Genomic DNA, 25137 nt, shown 5'->3' on the forward strand with positions numbered 1-25137 from the left:
TAGTTTGTGTCTTTGCTAGTTATATTTAAATATAACTTCACACCCTTATCTTCATCGTGTGCAGATTACACGGTCATTGAATACATATGTTGATTATGTTACGAGATATGCGCAATGTGGCAGAAATGCTAGATTCGCCTTCAAGAATTTCACTTTAATGGGTTGTGAGATACACCAAAGAATGCATTTTTGTGTTTGTACTTAAGAATAAAGGGACAGTTTTACTTATTTACGAGGCCATTTAACCCAATATGAGCTTCGTCCCACATGCACGAAACGTAGCCCGAACAGATTGATTAATTTTCTAATAAATTTAAACAATTTCTATAGCAATTTGGCACGCACTGCACTGAACACAAATGTCATTTTTCGAAGGTTTATAAAATATCGTAACGTACACTGCGTTTTGTGAATTTACGTTCATTTATTCTTAAACTTTTCAGATTAAATTCGTGCCACTGAATTGTGTTTTTTCTTTAGGATTTGGTTTCTTAGAAAAAATATGATATTTTCATAAAAATATTTAGCGCTTTGTATATAATTAAGGAAGTCATTTAGTTCAATTTTTTGAAGATTTCAAATTTGCCTTGATGATGTATTACATAACATTTTGAAAGCGAAGAACTTATCCTTCATGAAATAGGTATGAAACGTAATAAGTCCTATTAATGTGGAAAACTTTTTGCAAAACGATGCTATATAACTTAACTTTCCCAAAAATAGAACAAGCACAGGCGCACTTAACGAAACGCACTGCTCATACTAGTCATACTTATGATGGTGGATAAGATCACTCTCTTATAACATACAACCTACATAAAAAATAGATGTTAGTTCCGTTCTTTTCGAAAATAACGTTTATGTAATTATAAATATAATGATTAATGAGAATAATTTTATTTAATATATTCATATTAATTCAGCAATTATATGTACACAGTACTGTTTGGACGCTTGCTTGTTGGTCGTTTCGTCTGGCCCTTTCACGTGCAACGTGCTTCAATTTTGATGCTCGCTTTTATTTTGATTCAAGTTTATTTGCATTAATTGGGAATGTTACATTATCGCGATATGATCTATGTAAAAAAGAAAAGCCCTAAGTAAAATCAGTATTTCTAGTTAAAAGAAAACAAACTATTTGTTTGAAATACCAACCGCCCCCAATGCCACGGCTTCTTGTTTTCGGCTGTTCATGTAGCTTTTTTAACGACAAAACCTTAGTTATGACTTTATGTCGTATGTTTGTATATCGTTTCTAGAAAAGTTTTGGTTCAATTAATATGATTTCCGAATTCTTCGATTAAGAATAAAAGTTGAAGCTCTAAATGGGGGAAAAATGGAAGAATTATAATTTTTTCCAATAATCAGGAAATTGCTTAACCAATTCTGGATCGCAAGTGATCGAATAAGCAAGCGGGTGAATGGTTACGGCTAGAGCAAAGTAATATTGTCGTATTAACGCAGGAGGCGGAGTATTAGAGTTAGATTAACGGCCACGAAATAAGAAGCGGAAGACAAAGATATTTAAGTAGTGGAATTTACTAGAGATAAGAAATACTTTATAAAGTGTCTGGTCAATTTTTCAGTGCGTTCGAAATTTGTGGAAATCGAGCATAACCTTTGAAATATTTGTAAAGTCAAAACATACAAAGTTAATTTAACTTGCAAGCTCCTTTAAAGGGATGCCAGTTGGCTTCGGTTATAGAATTAATAATGATATCATGATGCGTGAACGCACCCATTCAAGCACGAAAACTGATTTTCATAAGATGAACTATTTTTCCTTGAGGGGTAATGAAACAAAGTAGAAAATAAATAGACCAATATTATTCGAAGAGGTTGTTAAGCATAGATTTAAGTATGAAGAAAAAATTCATATTGAGATATATGGCTGCAATGGACCCTTTAGTGCGAGCTGTCTCTCATTGGTAAATTTTGAAAATTTAGATTTTTGTGTGATTATTTGAATGGAATAGTTCAATTTTCGGCAAAAATAAGTAAAAACACTATAACACTATATATATAAAAGCGCCCCACCATTGAGTGCCTTACAATACCCTTCATGTAGCTAGTTTTCCAAAATAGGGCGCTATATGGAAAGTGGTCGAAAAAATGGTTTCAGTAGCGTTCGTCGTTGAGCCAAAATACGCTGGTGTACAAAATTATTCAAAAATTTCGACGTGTAGGTTAAACCCAAAATCAAAGACAAACAGATGGACACACAAGCGGAGATTAATTCAAAAAGTGATGCGGAATCGATCGGTATAATAAAGGACAGAGTTATCTGAAATCTCAGTACTGTACATATGCGCACAAGTTTAATAGAGCAGAGTCTCAAGCGTAAAAGCGTATTTATTATAAATATTATATGTAGATTGAAGCGAAGCGTGATATCAAAAGGAACATCTAAACTAAAAAACGAAAGACTTTTTCTAGGTTAACTTAATTAATCGGCTATTATAGGAGTTGTGTGGAACAAAATCAACCGATTCAAGGGACTTCAAATTTGAACGAAATTTCTACCATCTGCACTCCCAATGGAACTTTAACTGACGCAGATGAGATTTATAATTACTTTGTTCAAAGTTCAGTTCGGTTCAAAGTTAGAATCAATAATCATCTCTCTGATTCCTTTCCGCTAATGAATGGCATTCGAGGCGCGAGGGCAGTCCACATCCTGGAACCTATTGGACAAGAGATCTCCACATGGGCAAACTCGTCAGGAGCTAAAATTTCCATACAAAATTAAAAAAAAATACAGTCCAAAAGTACGAAACCCTCATTGTTACTGGCAGTTTGTCTGTATTAAAAGCCATACAGAATCCTTCAACTTCGAGGTGGAGCATCATCATCGATAACTTAAGGAATATCATTACAACACCCGGCGAAAAAATTAAAATGTTATGGGTACCTAGTCATATCGGTTCAGCACAGGCTGATCGAGCGGGGAAGTATGCTGCTTCCGCACCTCTAATTATGGATGATGTCATGGAAAATTTGGATCTTCAAAGATACATTGGAAGAAGGGTTAAAGAGAAAGTTACAAAAGGAAATCTACAATACCATTATCAGCACTACTTTTTTATTAACCGCAGTTAACTCCACCGTTTTTTATACAATAAATGTTGGGAAAATCAAGAACCAAACATTTTCGAGTATTCGCCTTGGTCATACAATTGCAACTCACCAGTGGATGTTGAGTCTGAGAAATGATAATTAATCTGCGTCATTTTTTTTTTTTTGCTACGAGCAACAATGGCAAGAAGTTGGTGCTCGATTGCCCGATAGTGGGAAATAATCCTGAAGAAGCACACAACGCAATCACATGAAATATAACTTTGATTATCAAAATAACTTCAAAGTCAATATGAACTCTCCCCTCTGCATTCACAGATACCTAAGCGACTCGCTTTTTATCAAATGTTTGCAAAACAAAAGCAGGATGTGAAACAAGTTAAGCGTATGTGAAGAAATTTTTCTGAAGTGTTTTTTTTCTCCTAAACGCTTCAGCTGTTGCTCACTCAGACATATAATTTATATTTAGCTAATCTTACAGATATGTGCAAACAAATAGTTGTCCCTCCATTCTAATGCTTATGAAAATATTTTGTAAATTGTATTTATTAAATTTCTTTGCCAGATCATTCCTTAAAGATTTTACAGAAACAATAGTTTCTTTCCAAATTTTTTAAATCCTTGCTACGAAGAAAATTTAGTAAGCATTTTCGCTGTTCATGACGGCAGTAGTACTACAAATAAAAATTCCATTATTATTGTTATTTATATATATGTATATATATATATGTATTTATAAGCTTGCATATACCATTGTTCACTTTTCCTTCTCACTCATATGACGTGAGTAAATTTTCGAAAATTTTGCTTAAGTTGTACGTTAAGCACACTTTCGTGTACGTTGGCTGTCAGTTTCGGAAACTTTAAATCTCGTTGATGGTTGTAGACCAACAAAATGGGTATTTTTGATTTCATATTTTCAATTTATTTACGTGAACGAAGAATGGGAAGCAGAATATGATCTGGGATGTCTATGAACATATTTATATAAAATGTTATAAAATATTTTACATTGTCCTGACATTCAGAAATTTTTGTTGAAATATTAAAGAGAAAATCAATACACATGAAAGATTTATTTATGTTGAAAAAACTTTTTAAGGGGGAGTTGTTTGTTTAGCTTAAATTTTTTGTGATTATAAAAACGAAAAAACAATTACGTATTAAGTCCATGATATTCTTCTATTGAACGTTTTATATAAAATACTTCTCACAACCTAATTATTATAAAACCTTATTTTTTCATAGCAAATATTCTCCGTTCTTTATAACAAATGAATAATTTTGTGGCTCACTTAGCATGATTTAAATCGCATTTATCTCTTTTCATTATTAATTGAAATCTATTTGATGAAAGAGAAGGAAATTTTAACGATATGATATCATATATATATTTCAGCCAGAAAATTAAATTACATTTTTATTAATATTAATAAGGATTTTTTTCATCTATTTATTGCCTATACTACGTGGCCGCTCTTGATAAGTTTCCTTTTTGTTTTAATACTTTCAGATAGTTTAATTATTTAAGTGATATATTATAGTCCGTCTTCTTACAGTTAAAATATCCATTACCTCAAATAATAACTTTCTAATCGTCATTTTCATTCCGCTGACAAATCTCGCTTGTTCCCTCACTTGCTTCTTCCTTTTGCCAGTTTTAGTTTTATTTTTCGCTCATCCTTTTACTTTCGAGTGATTGTTATTTCATCGGATTTCTCTATAGCATCACTATCCCATACCTATTTGTTCGTTCGTTTGTTTTTCTCTTTGCTTCTAAATTAAGTTTAAATTCAAATTTACTTACATGTATGTTGAGATATAAAAAGTACATAAATATTTTTATAAATTATATGTGTTTCATCTAAACCACTTTAACAGCCACCCATGCGTACATTTAATGTTTAAGTGACAACTAAAAAAGATTGCGCTTTATTCTAAAATCTTTTACGGCGCCGAAATCGTAAAAATGTTAAATACAAGTAAAAAGCATTTTCTCAACTTTTCTTTTTCTACCACCTAAAGGTGAGAAAAAAAGGAGGAGGCAAAGAATTGAAACGAAAAACGACGTTATTGTGTTCACACGTTTTATAAAACGTAATAAATTTTAAAATATAAAGTTTTAACTTTATGTCATAAATTTATGCGAAAGTGTGCGTATATGTACGTGCTTGTGTCTTTAGTGCTGGTGATTTTTAATAATAATAAAAATTTATGAAAAACAGGGATAGAAACGAATAAAAAATATCGCCTTACAGGGAGTTTCCAAATCACTTACTCCATTGTTAAGGTGTAGCAGATACATAGCATGGCACTTCAAAGTTCAAGATTCACTTGCGGAGTTAAACTTGGAAGAGATGCGTTAAGTTTTAGCATTTTATTTCAAATTTTTACAGGTACGAGAGTTCCGACAAACAAAAGGATTCCGACTCGACGGATATGCCTAGTAGACCCAGAATCATACTACGCTGTCATTTAGAAGCATAACTTTGCTTCTGTAGTTTTTTTCGACATTCGAAGTTTTATTGTAAAACTGTATTCAAAATAGTATCGTTCTCTAGCGACTACTTCTGCCATCTTTTAGAAATCTTATGAATGTCTTTCAAAATAATCCTTATTTGGGCATCGTCTTAAGAACAGAGGCAGACAAACAAAAAATCGTCTAAGCGCTCTCCCGTATAACACGGTTTATCCCTACCGCGACGTACGGAAAGCTTGCTTAACGAGTGCTGTGTATACGAGAGACGTCTGTATAGAAATTTCGTATGTTATGAAATCCTTTGTGAATATTTCCAAGCATTACGAACGGAAGTAGAAATAGACTACACTCTACTTGGTCAATGAAACAAATGCAGAATTTACTTATTCACTTCGTGAAGTAAGTCCTCCATACCGACAACTGCGAGTTTAAATGCGAAATTCATGATTAGTTTATGGACTTAAATAGGGGCTTTCATCTACTAACAGAAATACATCAATGTGGGTTGAACTTTTAGGTGCGATTTGGTTTTAAGTTAATATATTCTCGAGTTTGTTTAGTTCGATCAGACAGTGTAGTTCGTTAGTATTTATTATTCATGGTTCCTGGTTGATTCCTGACTGCAGACAGTAAATACCGTTATCATTATAGTTAAACCGTAACGTTTGTACTTTTCTTGTTGAACGAATTTGTAGTGAATAGTTCAAAGTTTTCGTTCTCTTCATTAATGATAGCATTTAAATTTTAAAAACTAACCGTTCATATATGTGGGGAAAAGCGCCAAAAAACTAAGCAAGCCAACTTCGAGTTTGATTTTCCATTGTAAAACGATATACGTGTATACCGTTGGATGTAGATAAGTTTGACGAATGTATGCAATATCACGTTGCAAAAAAAAAGTCTTGGAATAGTGGGTAAAAAAGAAAGAAAGCATATTTAAGATCCTTAAGGGGAATTAAATTACATTGTATTTATTATATCGTTAAAGAAAGGAAAAATTACACAGTGATGGTGTTTAAAATTCATTTTTACATTCGAAAGAGAAATTTAAAATATAAAAGCTCTTTCGCATCCCTAAGACTACATAATAGCTGGAAGAAAAAAAATAACCATCTCTTGAATATCTTTATTACTGCTCTTGCTAAGGTTCCATTGCCCTTTGAACTTTCATATTATGTTCGCTTCGGGTTTTCACTGATGCACCTGATGTCTGATGCTAACTGAGTTAAGCATTACATAAAAAAAAAGGAAAAAAAAATTAATAGCGAACAGTTATAGGTGTTAAGAAATGTTCTCTTTATACGACTTTAAACCATATACACACTTTAACTTACATACATATGTAACACGTTAGTTGTAGTTGACGGCCTTTTCAGTCCAAAGCGACAGATAGAGAGACAGAGAAAGGATGACATATATATATATATATATATATATATACATAAGTGTATATATAAATGTATATTTTTTACGAAAACAGCACAGTCGTTTTTGTTCCCACTGACACCAATTTCATGTAACTCACATATACAACAAAGAACGCACAATTTTAGTTTGCACTCATCTGTACATAACAATAAAACTATTACCTAAGTATGTATGCGTGTTAGAGAATGTGAGTGCACACTCTACATGTATATACATATTTTCTATATACAAAGAATATATAAATAATCCCAAATGCATCCCAAATGCCAACAATTCGTTTAAGTTGCTTTAACTTATATGTGTATTTATATTTATACACATCCGAACCAAAACAATGCATAGACATGCACGCTTACATACATTTATGCACACATTTATACATTGTTACTTTTTAGTGTTTTCAGTTTTCAGCTTTCAGTTTCAGCTTTTTTTCTATTTTTATTTTAAAGGTTTCAATTTCACAGCTGCCATTATGCTTTTATGTTGTGAAAGTGTGTAAGTAATATATTTCTCTCATATTATTGTTGTTCTAGTTGTTATGCGGCTTTTTCTGTTTCAATAACCGGTTATTTTCTTAATGTGCATGTGTGTGCATGTGTATAGCATTTAAAATTTTTACTTTCCTTTCTTTTTTTATTCCTGAATTTTTCCTATTTTTCTTGCTTTTTTTTATTATTAGAAAGAAAAATAGAATCATTTGGTGAGCACTATTTTTTTTTTAAGTGTTTTCTACGTTCTGCTTTTGTTGTTGCAAAATTCATACATATACAAGTATAAATATAAAAACTATGAATTATAAATAGGGTTTTAAACAATATCTGTTTATTACTGATTCGGATCAAAACGTTTTCAATTTTGCTTAATAGATGATGCCGATGATATGCTAACGTGAAATTCCAGAACGCGATGTTTAAAATTAACGAAAATTTTGTAATGCATACTACAAATTTAACAGCATCCCGCCTTTGCGATCATCTTTAGATTGTAACTTTGCGCCCGATATCCTCCAACTACTCTATGTTTTATTCATTAATTTTTCTTTTTGTTTTTTGCTATGAACTCATCTTTAGAGTATGTAATTACTGAATAAAAATAACCTTAATATATATATCCATACTTATTTATTCCTTAACTTAATAATAGCTCTCTAAGGTTAAAAATGATGCTTTACAAGTTAAAACTGTATCCTACACCAACCTACACCGATCATTAAGTTGCCTACGTCACACTATAGTTATTCCTATCATGACTTTTCAATGTAAGACGTAATTATGCGGAAGTGTTTGAAAAATTTACCTTATCGTTTCTAATAGTTTTGGACGTTGGACCAAAACACGTCAGTGTGTTAAATTTCATGAAAATATTAAAAAATACATGGCATGAGTTGGAGACAGGAGGGACAGACGGACAGACAAACTTAGACGGATTCAGAAATAATTGAGTGAGAAAATGATTCTAAATCGATCGGTGTAATGAAAGGGGGTCTATCTTACGTCTTTCTGTGTGTTGCATACATCCGAACAAACTTGAGACACACTTGCACCACCTGGGGTGTAGGAAACGAAAGGTATACAATAAATCAATCTTCTGGATTAAAATTTTTACTATAGGCTGATTTTGGTTGCCATTCCACTATAGAAACTTAAGGTGAGTCAGAGCTTTAATTGGCGAAGAAAAATGGTTCCATTTAAAATTTTTATTATAATATAAACTCAATGAAACATAAAAATCTTGTTTTAATAAAAATGAAGCTTTTCAAATGCTTTGAAAAAGTAAGCAATCAATGGACTCAAGCATAACACATTTGATATTCGTATGTCTGAACAATTTTTTACTATTTTAATCTAAATTTAATTTATTAGGATAAATTAAGCGTCAAACAATTCAGTACCGTAACGTATTATCGAAGCAAATCAAATAGCTCGTCTAAGTTATTCTGATTCACTTTAAGCCAAACCTAAGCTGCTACAAATACCTTTCAATACGGAAAATATATGAGTTTCACCATAAGACGGTTTTCACTATAAGATTTTAAATCGATATAATCAATCATAAGCTCCCGATTGTCTATTAGTGAAAATTATTTAATTGCTGTCAATCACAAATCAACTGAAGCCGGGACAATACTATATAGAGTATACTATATACATTTCGCTTATTAACTTAAAAAATGGATGTGAATCGCGGAGAAGTCAAGTTGCAATATTTCAAGAAAAACAGAAAATATTAGAAATTAAATACATGAAAATGTTATAGTTGAGCAAGACCGAGCGTTGAATATCTCACCCATTGCTTTCTTTAGTCTCCACATACTATATTTCTTTACAAAGCACCAAAACTCCTATCTTAGTTTACTTTCCTGAGAACCTTTTTATGTTTTGGCCAACTTGCCACAGTAAATTTGTATGTTAAGTCACTCACTATATTATACTAATTTTCACAGTGGAATATCAAAAGTGACACCTTTTTGTCATATAAAGGCTTTTAACTCTTACTATTAGTGTTTTTATGAGAGAGCATTGAAAAATTTATGCCGTACCACTCATTAATTTTGCCATAATATTATGTGATCGTAAAAATGCCCTGATCTAATTCATTTCGTTGAAAATTCCGACCTGTGGTTTAAAAATAAAGACGAAGGACCGACTTGAGAGAGACAAATTTCGCATAGGCGATATAGGGTGAGCCCCCTGAAGTTTAACGGAAGTTCCCGTTTCCCGATGACATGCGAAGTAAGAACACGCGACTCATCGCCAGATGGGGACATGTGTACGCATAAGTGGTTCCTATTGAGTGAGAGCTGGATGTAGCAAGCAAACTTTTCCCGCGTTTTCCTTTAAGACGAATGTTTATTTCTTATTCGTTCCTCTCACAATTTTTTACACACAGCCAATTGTAAGTCCTTAATCGTTCACTCGTGCAGGGTAGCGTGGAAAAAATGTTCAAAAGCATTATCCGGAAATGCGATGGAAGTACGAATCTCCTCGTTTTATTTATTTTTATTGCTAGGGTTACAATTAAGAAAACACTTTCTGCTTGTCGTGTATTTGCAATATCCACGGTTCGCCACTTAAAGCCTGATTTACTGTTTTTCTTTGCAGCTTTTTTAATACAGTACTATTTTGCTTTTCAACGATCCGTTCGGATTTAGCAAGCGGTGAGCCCTACGTTTTTGTTCACAAATCTCTGAATATATTTGTGTTTTTAGCTATGTGCAGAAATATAGATACGTGTATGTGTGCGTGTATGTACATATATGTCTAAGTCTGCAGTTGATTTAGGACTCGAAGATGAAAACAAAGCCAGTAGAGAAAAGAAAAAATTAGAAAAAATTTATGTTATGTTATGTAATTTGATGCAAAAATTTTTATATGTGGGTCAAAGCTGCACAATGGTTTACTCGCAATTCTCTAGTCAAAACCGGAAATTAAGAAAATTAAAATAGCTCCCCTCTATCTCAAAAAGGGAAGTGCAATTAAGTGTCTAACAAAATCCATTCAAGAAATAAAGCAACTATCTTTTATTTACCTAATAGAATGGGTTATGGAAAACTTCATTATAACCCATTGAAACGAAATTGATTGGTAATATGGGCTTTCTTCCGATATTAGGCGGATTCGCAATCTTCCTATCCTTTTTTACTGCCCAAACTAATGATAAAGATATTGCTTTGGACATAAACGTCACTACACTTAAAAATTTGAAAAGACATAATTGAGGGTAGGTTTGCAAATCTTTGTATTCAAACTTTGAAAATGTGACAATAAGGCAAGAAGAAGAAAGAAGAGCAAGTCATGGCGAATATATTATAATTGGATTGGAGAATGCTGGCGAAAGGTAAAATTTGCAGACAAAGCGGCATTAACTATCCACTTAGTTTTGGATAAAGCTTGCTATATAGATTTGCCGCCAAGAAACTCATATGTGTGATGACTTTGATATGTATTTTATTTCAAGGCTTTTCCTCGCCCTATTCCCATCTTCAAAGGAGATAATAAAGTTTGAGATAACGGACCAAATGGAAGCTTCCGTCAACGTCACGTGCGTTGTAAAAAAAAAAAAAAGAAAAAAATTGGATAATCACTGCATATAACAATATAAAATACAATTATAAGCCGTTGGCCGGATTCGTCTGCGTGAGGAGCAGAGAAAACACACTTTTTTAGGAAAATTCTAATTGTTGCGAACATCAATGCTTTTGTTTTTTAGAAAAAGGGAGAACTTTGCTATGTTAAATTAGTATGAAATTCAACATCGTTCCTCGGTAAGATATAGAACCTATATAAGCCTTGATAAGCATGAGACGAAGGCTAGACTGCAATTATTATTAATTTGTCCAGAACTTCTTAATCTAAAAGTATAGTGAAGAACGGAGGAGAAATGTATAAAAGCAGAAATTCCAAAATGTTCTTTATTTATTTTGACAGAAAAATACCTGCATCGATCACTTTAACTTCAACAGATTATTCCTGGAATATAAAGTTTTCATGTGATATAAGGTAATCTAGTATGCTTAGGCAAATGGTAGCAAGAGTTTCAAATCTTATATCTGAAAGAAAAAGATTATCCATAAAACATATTTTATCACTGTCACTGCGAATACCCTTCCATTTTTATTGGTTCCATTACCAAATTTAAATCTAGTTCACTGCTAGTTCTTTGTTCAATTGTTAACTGAGCGACATGACATAGTGCTTCTTTAAAAGTAAATGAAAAAACATGCAATCCTTATTTTTCTTTATTAAATGCTGCAGTTTTTAAATCATTTTATTATATCACTTTTTAAATCAATTTTTAAAAAATATTTATAACATTAATTTCTTTTTTTCTCTGCCCAAACAGTGAACATCTATTTCATGCGACGTTCGTGAGTGATAATGAATTTTGTCGAAGTAAATCATTATTCCATTGTTCATAATTTTTTGATATATTTTTTAATGATACTAATATATAAGAGTTATACTTAATTAAATAACATACGTACAAACATTCGTGCACTAATTATCCAAATGGGAGTTTATGAATACACACACGTACACATATATATATATATATATATCTAAATTGAAATATATATATATATGTATATGTATATATATAATCTAAATTGAATTTTATATCTTCATTCGTGAATTAATTTTGACGATACGTTCGTAATAACCAAGTGCAGGCAATAAGACACATAAGTTAGATAAATTGATGCCATAAGTGAATAAGTAATGAAGAGAGAGAGAGAGAGAGAGAGAGAGAGAGAGAGAGAGAGAGAGAGAGTTATCCACAAATTTTATAGCAAACGAATATTGGCTAAATAAACAAAATTTTCATTTTTTATGTCATTCGCAACCATTTATATCTTTTCAATTAAGTTGACGAACACAAATTTTTCTTCGCAACACCAAATTCTTTAAAAACTTAATTGATTTTATTTGTGACATTTAAAAGGACACTTTCAGGACAAGGTTATATAAAATCCACACTAAAAAAATCAAAAGCCTCTAATTAGCGTGACAGATTAATGAATACGGAAATCAAAGTCACAGAAAAAAATGCAAATATAAATTCATTTAAATACTGCGGACGAATTAGTCTTAGTCAATTTTTAAGGAATCGAAAAGACTAAAAGATTTAAATTCAGAGTAAGCTTTTAAAGGAAGAAATTTTACAATAAAAATATCTTCAGTTTCAAGCTGAAACAAAGTGTATATTAATATTTATGCCATTCTCCATATTTTTTTGTCATAACCGTTCTGTGGCAGTTTGATTTATTCTTATTTTTGCAAAATATTAGATGGATACAAATTAAATTTTATACAGATATTCTTAATCGATACAAACAGAATTGAGACAAGAAATGTGCTCGCTATCCTTTGTAAACAACTTTGCAGTTCGAAAATATTGTATTGCTTCACACGATTTCCTTTCACTAGCTGATAGATATGCAAGATTCACTTTAGTTCGGATGTAGTATTTCACATATTTTTTCTTTTTAATTCTATTGCAATATTTTCTATCGAACAATATTTCAACATATAAGCAGACTTTTAATTAAATTAATATGTAATAAATTATAAAAAGTAATAGAGAATATTTAAAATGGATAAAAAATAACTATACATTTATAATGAATTAAATTGGAATGAAATTTATTGTTTGTACAACAAATTTAAAATATTTAACGCTTTAATTTATGGCATATTAATATTCTCATTACTAATGTAATACTAATGTAATATCATGTATAAAATAATTGTATTAATTAAATGCGCTCCACATTTACGACTAAAGATGAAATCGAAAATCAAGTAAGAATAAAATCGTGGGAATATCTTTTAATATATTTGGTGAATAAGAAAAACATATTCATAAGTAACTGACTTTGCTCTATTAATTGTCCATATCGCGACTACCAAGTAATTATTTTTGACGTAGCTCATATATATGTACACCACTCAGTTACGGCTACTACCTCCTTATCTCACTCTTTTTCCGCACTTTTTGCTGACCCTCAATGCGCTATACGAACGGGCGACATCCCTAAGGAATTAGCTGTATTAAAAAAAATATACATTCAATAGAAGTTAATTGATTGTCGTCTTCAGTGTCAAGATGGTCTTAAAATTCCGATGAGATTTTGTGCACAACTAGAAACGGATCTAATTTATGAAGGTATGAGAAGAATTAGTAACAAAGATCGACGTTTTTGAGAATCTTTAATTTCCAACAGCAAACGCAGGACACCGCCTTTTTTCTATTGTCTTAATGAAATTTTGATACAGCCCTACCCTGCAGCCTGCAAATCTTTGAATTATGGACAATATTTTTGTTTTATTTTGTTTTCCTTTTTACAATCTCTTAGCTGTAGTGGGCTACCTCAAAATATTCATGTCAAGTCTGAGCAGCCTATCTCAAGACTTCCGATCGCGAAAATACCCTTGGACATAATGTAGACGCCTGATCAACACATACAAATTATAAGTAAGTTTTGCTGTATTTAGCGGTTTCATAAAATTATTGGCAGCCTTATTCGTAGCGTCCAAAGACTTGTACAAATACACAAGAAAATACCTAGGAAACAGGGAAGATTTGAATGTAAAATCCGTTGTTTTTGGTTTAGTTCCTAGACGGTAATACTATCTTATGAATATTGCTATTGTTCTTATGAGCACGTTAAATATTCAAGAAAATTATACAAAAAATGTTATGGTATTTATATCTTACATCACTTGTGATACATGGGTACGTTAGGCTTTTGTAAATGTATATACAATACCCAAAAAGATTTGAGATGGACTCACCTTTTATAATACCGATTAATTCAAAATCTTTTCCTGCGGCGATCTGGGCCCGTATAGCTATCTTGAACTGACAGGTAACGATTGTTAAGATATTTCGATGAAATTTGGTATACCGACGTGTTACAAGGACATATTCTATTAAAAATAGTTCCCATCGGAATACTTTTTCGACCACTTTCCATTCAACGCTTTACTTTGAAATATGGCTATATGAATAACTGCGTAAGGTGGACCGTGGCCCAGCTTGTTTCTGTAATTTTAGGCGTAGAATTTCTTCAGTGGCTAACTATAATTAACTTTATAGAATATTGAATAACAGATTTTTTCTAAAAAAATTTGTTGTGCTTAAGATTAGCTCCATTGTTTTTATAACTAACATGTGTAAAAAACATACGCTTTTTACCTGATATTGAGTAACATTTCACATTTCAGCTGAGGCTAAAAAATAGCTACCTGTGGAAATAAGGTTAAGTAGGTGCTGTAAAAAGCTTCTTTTTTTTTTTGTAAGAGCTAGTATTACCCTCTTTTTGATTTTAAAAGAATTTTTTTACAAATTTAGTAAGTACTTTAACAAATACATAAACATGTTCAACAAATTGGGTTTAATGAATTGAATGGTTTTTCGTGAATAACGGTCTTTCGTATATAATTTAAAAATGGTCTAATGTTCTACATATCCCAAAATAATGTTGCCTCTTATATCCTGCTCCCTTTAATAACACATAAATAATACAGACACATAAATAAATAATAAAGTGGATTTGGTCAACTCTATAGTAGGATGATTTTTAGATCAGAATCTACCAATCAATAATCCGTAAGTATCTATATCCCCCTGATTATTTAAGAAGGCAGAATTCTTCATGCTGTAGGTAGCATGCAATATGGCTATCATTGTAAACATATTTTAGGCAAAAGTGCTTGAAAGATATGGCGCCGTGCAACATTTTCCGGATCTGACTCATAAACGTCATCTCTAACAATTGTTCTTTGTATTAAGTATTGAACTAGTAAAAAGATTCTAGTCGGCCACTGCCCACCATTAAATACACCACACTACTTCATGCAATTATTCATATAACAATCTTTCAAAGTAAAGGGTTATATAGGAAATAGTCAAAAAATTGGCCACACACCGAGCCATTTTCAATTGTGTTTGCTCTTCGGCGAAAACATGCTGATGTACCAAATTTTACTAAACTATTTAAAAAATTCCGATTTATACGTTGAACACAGAATACAAGACGGACAAACAGGCATGCTAGATCAAATCAGATCGGTGTAATGAAAGAGTGGTCTGTCTCAAGCCTGTCTGGGCGTTTCCCATAAACTTAAAATAACCTTGGGGAATGATTAGTTTCAGTTAGAGAATATTACCGTTAAAATTCCGCTTTGTCTGAAAGGTCTTATGAAACGTTCGCCCTTCGAAAACAACATTTTTTCGGTGACTTACCGATTTTAAACAAGGTGATACGAACGCCGATTGCGAATATTATTTTTAATAGACGAGAAGTGAAATTGGACCAGATATCTGATATCGCAAAAATATCAAGAGAGAGTGCATTCACTACTTTGCATAAAAAAGAGAACTGTTGTCATACGTCACAAGCCTCGTGTCACAAATTGATGGCTGCAAGATGCATGAATGGAAGCTGGAAGCTAGCTACCGTGTTTTTTAGATTTGGCCCATCTTACTTATTATTGGATACTCCTAGAGAGAAGGCGTGGTTGAAGGTTGTTTGAGATGCGTTGTATCATTAATTAATATATTAATTTTGACGGATACTATGTTTATGAACACAATCAAACTTACGAATTGAGCGAAAAGGGCTTGAATTTAAACGATTTTAGGAAATTGTTTTCTCTTATAGAGACTTACACAAAATAAAAAAATTAGTAAACTCGGAGGTATACGTCTCGCGAAAATATCTGCGCATGGAAGTTTGGATAGACATTTTAAACTTAATAAATTATGTAAATGATTTACTTCTGGAGTCAACGAGAGAATTGCAATCCTATTGGGCGCCTAGAAGCGCATGCAATTAATTTACTGATCAACACGCAAACTTCGAATTCCTACATCGTAATTTCATCCTTTTAGTATTGTTGCTGTTGTTGTTGTTGCCGTAAGTTTAAACGTTTTCGCCCCTAACGTGTTTGCTTTCTTTCTGAAATTACTGAGTAATTAAACCTTTAATGGGAACCTGATAATTGACATGCTTCAAGTACAAAAATTGAAAAAATCAAAAGTTTTTCAGGAATCAAATGAGAATTATGCTGTGGTTGTATGCCAAGTTCTTGAAAATGTTCACATTGGGAATCCTATACAAAATTAATTTTGGAAATGGATTCCATTGATAAGCGATTTCGATATATTTACATAGCAACGATTGGGTAAACATAAGGTCTAATAATATACAATGAATTTTGATTAATCTCTAATATGAATTAAAGTTAATACATTTATGATCAGAAATGATGAAGACGTTGTTAAACTAAATATCTATTCGCAATATGAAAAGACAACGAAATTAAACCTGATAAGGTTAGTAATATTGCTATATATTATTTCCTAACTCATGAGTTACCCACTTTCATCTCTCTTTCTGCATGCAAACTTTATTAGGCTGGTAGTTTCAATACCCAAAAGCAATCCCTTGGTTTTTTTTTGTGTGTTGAAACAATAAACAATAAAATATTTATGTTGCAAGTAAGTATATGTGAATGCGTGTATGGATTTGTGCGCGCTTATGTGTTTGTATGTTGTGCACATGTTTTCACAATTATTCGATATTGTACCGTAATTTGACTTTATATACATGCATACATGTACATATGTGTATATATACATATGTTTTGTTTTCCAGTTTTTCTATTATGGGCTGAAACGCTGGTGGCGTTAGCGCTTGTGTGGAAACTTTTGGTTTTGTTGCGAACGTAGTAACTGTTCATATATTTTTATTGTTGTTAGAAAATTTCCGTGATTTTTATGTTTTTATTAAAATATATATTTACCTTTGGGACAACAAATCATAAAGTTTATGATTTGTGTGGCTGGTGGAATCAGTGACGTTTCGTACGTATTGCTAAGAAGTTAAAATGTGGTTGATAGAAGTTGTGGCAAACTATTCAACAGTAAATTAACCTTACTTAATTTTTTTTCTATATACTTTTATATGTTACTTAATGAAAAATATTTGCTCACAAATCAAACAAAATGAAATTCACAACTTAGACGAGACACTAAGAATGAAAGTTGTAATATTTTTGCATAAGATAAGCATTTATTTTTCAGTTACTTTACACATACATACATATACATCTGAAAGAGCATATCGTAATATCGCGAAGTCTGAACAAAACTTGAACGCGACACACTTCTTGAAAATGCTTCAATCTTAATACAATTTTTTAATAAATTTTCCTTTTATGTTCTTTGTTTTTATTTCAGGAATTTTTTTTTTTTTTTTTTTGCATTCTATTTGTAAGCAATTTTTACTTTTTTTGTTGTATTTATTTATTTATTTGTTTCCTTATACCACCACCTTTGTTATGAAATGGAAAAAAGCGAGGTCTGTCTAGAACACAACCGTCTTAGGTTTTACATCTATTCGCTTTGACATTATCAACGTAACTAAAGTATTACTTCGTATTTCGCACTCTATGCATTGCTCCGCGTTGCTCCGCTCTAACTCTCATATAGACAAATATATCTGCACGAGAATATCTTTTAGTACAAATCACATGTCTCGTTTTCAGATAATTTCTATACAAAAATACCGAACACGTACACACACACTTATGCACAAATATGCTTATACCATAAGTTTAACACTTCTGAAATGGAAAAATAGACGAAAATTACATCAAACTTTACATACTTTTTATTCAACAGCATTGTTGATAATATTAAGATAAAGGACCACGAGGGATAGATGGAGAGAGAGAGAGAGAGAGTGATTCGTTTTTCATTCTCAAAGAGAAATCTATAAAATATTTTTTAACCTATGAGCGGGCATGAAAATTGTCACCTAGAGAACAAATTTTGCTTCTTTTGTTGTTTGCTGGAGTAGTTTTTTCATCTCCTCCCTTATTTAGTTTGGAAATGAAACACATCACGTTGCAAACTTACTACGACAAATTAGTCGTCACTATTCGGAAAATTTATAGGAAAACTCTTTGGCTCTTAAGCTATCAATTAAATATTATCTTTAATGGTGAAACGAACTTAAAATTTCCCTTTATTTCTGCTTTAAAAATTATGCTCTTTGGCAAACAAAGAGAAATGAACTAAGTCTGAAGAGAATTGCAAAAAATTATATTGCGAAAATCCTATTGCTAATGGATGTTTTATATTCATAAATATAAAATTAAATACTAATAAACTTGAATAAAGAGTTCATAGAAAAATGACAAGAAGTAGTTTAATAAAAAATATTAATTTTGGAGATTAATGATAAAGAATTTCTTTTTTCTTGATGTTCTAAAAGTTAATAGTTTAATTTTGGTTTACAAGACCAAGGTTTTTGTTAAACTATTAAAACTAATGATTATTAATTTATATTGAATTTCTCCAAGAAATTTATTTTTAATATGTGTATTTATTTTTATTTCTAATCGAAAACATTTATTGTCAATATTATTGAGATTAGAGTATTTAGTTTTAAGTTTATTTTTTTTGTTATTTTTGTATTTAAATATAATTGAATATGAATTATTTTTTAGAATAATATTTTTAATTTTTATTGATTTCAGGAAGAATTACAATTTAAATGAAATAATAATTTCGTCTGCTTTATTATTAAAAAGAGGTTCAGCTCCATTCCACTTCTGATTCCGAACTGTAATAGAAGGTTTATCATGAATAAATCCTCTTCTTTTATTGACCTGACAAAAATTGGTTCCTCTAATATTAATATCTTAATCTTTATCTATTTTTTTAATTATTAGAATAATTCTTTCAGATTTAGTTTAACATTTAGAGTATGTGAAGGAACTTTTTGGTTTCTACAATTCGTACTCATGGAAATTATTGAGAATCATAGACGCTTATTCTCAGATGTCAAGCGCTATAGTCATATCTTTCTCTTTGTGCAAAAAAATTTAGCAATATCTTCTTTGTTGCTTTATACGGTTTTTAAAAGTGTTCAAATTTATTAAAATATATTAAACATTTTGTATGTTTATACCCCATGCTGAAAGCATGTGCCGGAAGATGAAATTGTGCGCGAAATGGGCAGTCAAAGAGTAACTGAAGTCTACAAATTCACCAATTAAATGACGATGGAAAAACCCGCTCTTCTACAGGAAGAATTATTGTGTCTTTTGACCGCTATCGGCTACCGCGAACGGTTGATGTAGCTTGGTACGAATGTAAAGTAGAACTTTACATTCTAAATCCCATGAGGTGTAAAAACTGCCAACGCCTGAGCCATACGGCAAAAAGATGCACCAGTCCTCCATCCTGTGCTAATTGTGATCTTCCTCCACATCCTGAAAACTGTACCCGTAGCTTCTGCTTAAATTGCAACGATCAACACTCTGCGTTAGACAAACAATGCCCACGTTTTATACAAATGCGTGAAATTCTAACAATCAAAACAGAAAATTATTGTAGCATGGGCGAAGCGCGACGCACATATCGCGAAAGAAATCCGTCTGTAGCCCAAGGAATTCGCAAAAGTAATACTTACGCTGCTGTTGCCTCGCAAATCGGGCCTAGTAAGCCTTTAACTCCAACTACCTCCAAAGAAAAAGCTGTTCCCCCCTTAACCAAAAAATATATTGCGAAACCAGTTACATCACCCGCCAAAAATAATATTGAAAAAACCAAAACAACACCAAATATTGAAAAAATTAAAACAACGACATATATGCTAAAATCTAGTATACTAAATTCTCCAGAATCCCCAGCTCTCAACTTTACTCAACAAATTACAAGTGGTAATGAATCCATTCTTTCATCCATTAATCAACCTTCAACTTCAAATTATTCACGTGCGCCTACTCGTTGCGCTTCAAATGTACCAAACCACCTAAGTGCAGATTATTCTGCTGGTAAGAATAAATCATTCATGAAAAATTCCTATAGCGACCTTCTCAACGGAGACGCTGACATGTCAACTTAACCTTAATTCCACTCTGCTTCCATGTCATTACAATTAAATAAAGTTTTTAAAATTCTACAATGGAACATTAAGGGACTTATTAATAATTTTGATGAACTCGGTACATTCATAAGTGATTTTAATCCAACCTTTTTATCGCGTCAAGAAACCTATTGTAGAAGCTCTTTTAATCCTATTCCACCCTAATCATATACTGGATACTTCACGCATGCTGATCAAAATTCATATTCCAAACAAGGAGTTGGTGTTTTTATAAAATCAAATATACCTCATAAACGCATAAATTGTAGCTCAAATATACAAGCCGTAGCGATACAAATAATGTTAAACATAAAATTTACAATGCTTTCGCTCTATATCCCACCTTCGCAATCGTTTTCTCAGCAAGAACTTTACAATTTATTCTACGTATTCTCCCCCCCATTAATAATATACGGCGACTTTAATAGTTGGAATACCATCTGGGGCTCAACAGTGAAAAATACTCGTTGTACTGTTTTAGAAAAGGCCTTCATTCAAAACAAACTCTGCATTTTAAATGATGGAAAACCAACGCACTTTTCAACTCATCACACTTTTTCACATATTGATTTAACTTGTTGCTCTCCCTCACTTCTTCCTTTGGTTTCCTGGTCTATTTCTGATGATCTGCATAATAGCGATCACTTTCCAATCGTAATCAATCTTAAACTTTCATCGTCCTCAATTACTCCAGCAGAACAGGCCAAATTCCTCCTAGATAAAGCGGATTGTATCAACTACTCCAAACAGGTGGAGTCATTTTTGAATTCAAAGCCATTTAACGGGAACTGCAACCATGATGCTGCTGTTATGTCTTAAGCGATTCGCACAAAATCAACAGACTTAATGGAACTTCAAATCTGAACGATCCTCACTCCCAATGGAACTTTAACTGATGCAGATGAGATTTCTAATTACTTTGGAAAAGTGTGGTGCAAATATTCTTCTGATAGCAACTTCACCAGTGCTTTCATCGAAAATAAAAGGACTTCAATATCTCTTTCAAATAATATTGATAGATGTGCCATGTTCCTGGAAAATTACATATCCACCTTAGAACTTGGAAGTTGTCTCTACAATTTGAAGGGGAGGACACCTGATCTAGACCGCATCTCATACCAAATTATCAGCGCTATGTCTAAGTCTAGTAAAAAGAAATTACTGGAACTATATAATACGGTATTTTTGACTGGCCATATACCCTACATGTGGAAACTGGCTACAGTTGTTCCAATTCCAAAGTCAAAAAAAGTCTCCATCGCATCGGACTATCGCCCAATCTCTCTTTTATCTTCCTCTCAAAGGTATTGGAAAAGAGTATGGCATCTCGATTATCGTGGTTTCTTGAGTCCAAGAATCTGATAACAAAGCAACAAGTTGGTTTCAAGCGGGGTAGAGGGTGCATCGACGCTCTGTTACATATTGATTATTTTACAAGCAAAGCAATTTCCGAACGAAACCATGTAACAATTCTTTCAATTGATTTCGAAAAAGCATTTGACAGAGTTGGTCTTCATGTTATTTTAAGACGCTTGAAATCATGGAATGTTGGACCCAAATTCTTCAACTACATCAAATCATTCATGTCGCATCGGCGGATTAAAGTTAGAATCAACAATCATCTTTCTGATTCCTTTCCGCTAATGAATGGCATTCCGCAAGGATCTCCTCTTTCTGTCACGCTTTTCCAGATCGCCTTCAACGAAATTAGCAAAATTCTTTGCCGTGTACCAAGAGTGGAACATTGTCTCTACGCGGACGATGTATACATTTTTACAAAAGAAAAAGACAACACGAAAGCAATCAACATCCTCGAATCTATTGCATGTGAGATCTCCACATGGGCAAACTCGTCAGGAGCTATAATGTCTATACAAAAATCAAAAAAAATGCACATTTGTCGAAAACAAATGTGCGATGCAGGAAACCTACTGACGCATATTAACGACTTACCAGTACTAAATGTGCAGACGCTCCATGTTCTCGGGCTCACGTTTTCCAACAATTATCGTTGGAAAGCACACTGCCTTCGGTTAAAAACTCCCTTTTAACAAGGGTAAATTTCATACAGTACGTTGCTTGGAGAAGCCATGCGCATATTAACACTATTGCTTATCTTACCAAAATGCTTGTGTTAAGCAAGATTGACTATGCTTTGATAATTTATGGCAATAGCTGCAAATCTAATATCAACATCCTTAAACCGGTCTATCACCAAGCCGTTAGAGCAAGTTGTTATGCTTTTCAGACGACGCCCATAAATAATATTATAATTGAAACTGGTCTCCCAACTTTAGAAAATAGATTGTATGAGTTAAAAGCTAAAATAGTCCTTAAGCTTCTTAATTCAAACAAATGCATTCTCGGTGATGACGTAAGAAAGATTATTATTGCGAAGAAAATTCCAAAGTCACCATCTGCAATTGACCATTGTTTGTGCATCGCAAAGGAATTGAACATTCCCTTAAAAATTCCCGCTCTTTTGGTGTTAAACCTCCCTGGATTTTGAAAGACTGCTCTTTTGTAATCTCACTGTCTATGCACAAGAAAGAAGATACTCCAAATTACGTCTTCAGGAATCTAATAGCTGAAAAAACCAAATATTGGAAAGTACTGATTGGAATATTTTATACACAGACGGCTCAAAATGTTCTGGTCTGCCTCCTGCTTGTGCGGTGGTAGATGCTACTGGACGGGTTCTTCTCAACCACATATTTCACGAAAGTACTTCAACTTTCACAACCGAAGCCAGAGCTATCCTTCACGCTGCGAACCTTGCCCATAAAAAAAAACTCAAAACCGTCATTGTTACCGACAGTTTGTCTGCATTACAAGTTATTCGGAATCGTTCGACTTCGAGATGAAGCACCATCAACAAATTAAGGAATATAATTACAACACTCGGTGGAAAAATTAAAATGTTATGGGTACCTAGTCATATCGGTTTATTGGGAAATGAGTAGGCTGATCGAGGGGCGAAGTATGCTGGTTCTGCTCCTCTAATTATGGATGATATCATTGAAAAGTTGGATCTTCGAAGATACATTGGAAGAAAAGTTAAAGAGAAAATTGCGAAGAAAATCTACAATACCATCATCAACACTTCTCTTCCATTAACACCCAATTAACTCCACCTTTATATCCAAGTAATGTTGAGAAAATAAAGATCCAAACATTTTCGAGAATTCGCCTTGGTCATACAATTGCAACTCACCAATGGATCTTGAAGAAGTCTTCCTCCCTAATCTGCAGTTGTGGACAAACTCTCACCATAAAGCACATTCTCTGCGACTGTCTTAACTTTTGCTTGGCTAGAAATATTGCATTTGGAACGATTAATCCTTTGGACATTCTACAATCAGCTTCAGAACAGAATATCAATTCAATATTTTACTTTATTAATACTACTAAGCTTATTATCTAATATCCATTTATTTAAATTAGAACCGATAGCCTGTGTTACTAATGCTCAATGTCTTTGTTTTAGTCTAAGAATTTATTTCATTAGTCTAAAATTATAATAATAATAATAATAAAAATATTCTCAGAGGTAGGCAATTTTTATACGCTTATTCTCATATGCAGGCAATTTTTATACAAATACATGTTCAAGTATTGAGAATTGTAAACAAATGTGGACGCTTATTATCAGATGTTTGGAATTTTTATACGTCGACTTCAAATTTGCAAAAACATTAAAAGCATATAAGATAAAAAAAACGTGAAAGAATCTGGACACAAAAAAGGTACATAAGTATGATTCATCAAAATCCACAACGGGTACTACCACGGCTTATCCACCATATTCCAATAATATTGATAACTTGAGATTTGCTAATGCAAATTTTATTGATAACTCAGAGTCATCAGGTCAAGTCAAGGACGCCCTTCTAGACTTTCAACACTCCAAGCATTTAGACGGTACACTTTCATTCAAATATGTTAAAACTTTCAATATGGATGAATATGTTGGTAAGTATAATTAGAAAAACCTTTCATTTTGAAGAAATGCATAAATATTTTTCCTTGTACATCATCTTCAGGACTGCCACGAGAACATCCTGAAAGTTATCATTATTTTATGTGGATATTGATCCACAGAATATTTATATACTCGATGGTAATACCAACGATCCGATGGCTGAATGCAATGAATACGAACAAAAAATCAAAAATGCTGGAGGTATTGAACTTTTCATTGGAGGTATTAGTCCCGATGGTCATATAGCTTTTAATGAGCCTGGCTCTTCTCTGGTATCACGTAAACAGGTCAAAAGGATAGCTCAAGATACTTTAGAAGCAAATGCTCGTTTCTTCGATAACGATATGACTAAAGTCCCCAAACCATCTCTAACTGTGGACGTTGCTACTGTAATGGATTCAAAAGAAGTAATGATCCTTATAACGGGCGCACATAATAGCGAAACTTTTAGATTCCAAATTTGAAACAATTTCAAAAGAGTTAGACAGAGCCACAGAAAAATCAAAGTTGGATATGAAAAAGAAGAAACATAAACGTGATACCCGTGAGAGCGAATCGCGTCGTCCGTCGTCAAAAAAACGAAGATCAGAATCAAAAGAAATAATCAGAAATCGATCTAATGTGATAGAAACGACAATAATCGAAAAATCAGCTTATCCAAATCAACACGTGAAGACCACGATTCTAAAAAATACAGCTCTCAAAAAAACGATCTTATTTAAGAACGAC

The 25137-nt window shown here is 32.5% G+C and overlaps 1 protein-coding gene and 1 pseudogene across 1 annotated transcript in view; one reads left to right on the top strand and one right to left on the bottom strand.

The window, feature by feature from the left end:
- The window catches only part of LOC119642903, a 118701-nt gene extending 100965 nt beyond the window's left edge, over positions 1 to 17736 (bottom strand). The window contains exon 1 of the mRNA XM_038042198.1: positions 17293 to 17736. The gene's annotated coding sequence lies outside the window, so the exon portion shown is untranslated. The remainder of the gene's footprint in view (positions 1 to 17292) is intronic.
- The window catches only part of LOC119642911, a 29996-nt pseudogene extending 5124 nt beyond the window's left edge, over positions 1 to 24872 (top strand).
- The last annotated feature ends 265 nt before the right edge of the window (positions 24873 to 25137 follow it).

This window comes from Glossina fuscipes, unplaced genomic scaffold (genome assembly GCF_014805625.2).
Source record: "Glossina fuscipes isolate IAEA_lab_2018 unplaced genomic scaffold, Yale_Gfus_2 287, whole genome shotgun sequence".
Classification (NCBI taxonomy): Eukaryota; Metazoa; Arthropoda; class Insecta; order Diptera; family Glossinidae; genus Glossina; species Glossina fuscipes.